At 43.4% G+C, this 2,329-nt stretch overlaps 1 long non-coding RNA gene across 5 annotated transcripts in view; it reads left to right on the top strand.

Annotated features, from left to right (window-relative positions):
* Positions 1-132: 132 nt before the first annotated feature.
* LOC112551739 overlaps positions 133-2,329 on the top strand; it is a 67,070-nt gene continuing 64,873 nt past the window's right edge. For all 5 annotated transcript variants that reach the window (XR_003096048.1, XR_003096050.1, XR_003096049.1 and 2 more), the window contains exons 1-2: positions 133-253; positions 961-1,035. This is a non-coding gene — a long non-coding RNA (uncharacterized LOC112551739). The remainder of the gene's footprint in view (positions 254-960; positions 1,036-2,329) is intronic.

The raw sequence follows: 2,329 nt of genomic DNA, 5'->3' as shown, positions 1-2,329 counted from the left end.
GGGAGCCGGCGGCGGCTGCAGGGGAGCGGGAGGAGGAGACGGGAGGGCCGAGCCGTGCACGGCAGCCTCCGCCAGGCAGCGCCGTGGCCATGGCAGGGAGGATTTCCAGGGGAACTTCTCGCTGTCCCCCCGCAGGCAGCTCCCCACAAGCTGCCTGGTCAGCGGGGAGATGCAGCCGGTGCTTGAGAAATGTTTCCCTGCCTAAAAGTAGGGCTGTAAGGGCAGGCTTTTGAGGAACCCGCCGGTGCTCCAGGTAAATGCGATTGACATCTTCGAAACTCTTGTGCCAGCGCTAGACGGCATTTGCTTGCAGTCCGGCGGGTCGTCTTTTGTAGCCACAAAAGGACTAGAGCTGCAGGGAAACTTTTTGGTGGGGGGCTGCGGGTGTTATTGAGGCCACGTTGTACATGGATTTGAGTTGGGTATAAAATGTCTGTGTTTTTAATAGTGAGATTCAGTCTTTAAAAGTGCAACTTCATCAATGTTAAGCATTAAATACATTAGGGAAGTATAGATTTAAAAATTCCATATTGACCGTTTGACAGACATCGATGCTTCATTTGTGCCGGATGAAGGTAGCAAATTAGGAACCCGTTGTTTTGTTTTACAATGGGAAGTGCTAATTCAGTGATTGACGAATGACTTAACAACAATTATTAGCACATTTATATAACTCGTTGTTCAAACGTGGCTTTGGAAATCTTTGCGGCATCCAAGTTAGCTGTACTGTTACTAACTAAGATGGAGTTATTCCCAAAAACATACAGCAGCAACTCATTTATTTTATTTGTGCCCATTCAAACTACATCTGTAATGGATTCACGGTCTGAACAGACAATCCTGTCACTGGAGAGTGTGGGTGCACTTTAACAACACCATGTGTCATCAGATGACATCTGGCTCCAAAACAAAACAAACTGCTATTAAGGACCTTTTCTTTTCATTTTTTTCTCTCCTTAGTTCTTTTCTTCCATCTTCCCCTCATCTCTGGAAGCTCCATCCGTATTGGAATAGGCAGCAATTATTCCAATCTCTGTAAGTAGTCCTTTTTTTTTTAAACTGCTTTAATGGCATGCCTTGCAGTTCTGTACAGCTGTAGCTATATTATATTTAAAGCCCTCTACCAGATAAGACGTCAATCCAGTAAAAAGCAAGTAGCTTTCTAAGAAAATAATTATATTAACAGGGCTATCCTCATTTATTTAGGGATAAATTCTGCAATCTTTAAAGCAGCTGAACCTCTCTTTGAATGGGGCCTGTAAAATTTGGTGCCAAGTACAGTACTTTTCTAATTTATGTTTAATAGATTTGCAAGTTTCTTACTTTCAGCGCTGTTACCTACAACTTTAGGACTTCCCTAACAACTGATATGCAAACTGGATACATTCACATCAAGATGTCCACTTATCCAGAAATTCCCTACCATTTTCAGTAATCACTGTAAGAGCAGAAGTGGCTCAAAATGGCTTTCAGTGACCAAAACAAATCAGAATACAGGATCTTTGAGCCATAACTGCTTTAATATTTTTTCTTTTTTATGATTTCTTTTGTAGTAGTCGAATGATTTTTTTTTTTTAAATAGGCAATATAAACTTAAAAGTCCTAAATCTCTCCTGGATGTTAAGCATATTAACGTCAATGGAAATCCACATGGATGCCAGGGTTCATGCTAACAAGTTCTGATCAGGAGCCTCATAGGTGAAAAAAGAGAAGGAAAAAACCACCATGAAGAAAGGTTGAATTGCTAGGTTGCTTCTGGAAACTGAGCATATGAGCAGACAACGTAACTTAAGGTAACGATTACTGAAATAATGGAAATAAAACAAACTCCTCCATGATGAAACTTTAAAGGCTGGATCCTAGTCATGGTAGAAATGACTGTCAAGGTCTGCTAGACCAAGTCTGAAGTCTGAGAGACGTTGGACCAGCTGTCCTGTCACTTACTAGGGACAGACGCAAATAATTTCCAAAGTTAATGAAGCCACTCCCCATCCAGGCCTAGTAACTAGGGGTGTGCAAAACAGGCCCTATTCGATTTGGATTTGGATGTGGCCCGAATCAGGATCAGTGATGCAATCCGTTGATTTGGATCACCATCCCCAATTCGATTCGGTCAAATCTGAATCTGACTATTTGATGCTGATTCGGTGAATCAGCGATTCGGACACAGGCACAGCTTTAAAAGTTTTTCTACGTACCTTGAGGTACCAGGCATGGCTCGTGATCACTGCGGTGCTGGGGCGCATGGAGAATCCCACAGGAGCACAGGGGGCTCCTCAGCGTGTTTGGCAGGGAACCTGGACACGGTCTGCCGGGGAGCATGCTGGCA

Source organism: Alligator sinensis, unplaced genomic scaffold (assembly GCF_000455745.1).
Source record: "Alligator sinensis unplaced genomic scaffold, ASM45574v1 scaffold349_1, whole genome shotgun sequence".
NCBI lineage: Eukaryota > Metazoa > Chordata > Crocodylia > Alligatoridae > Alligator > Alligator sinensis.
Note: the sequence above shows the minus strand (reverse complement) of the source record. Positions and strands in the feature narration are given on the sequence as shown.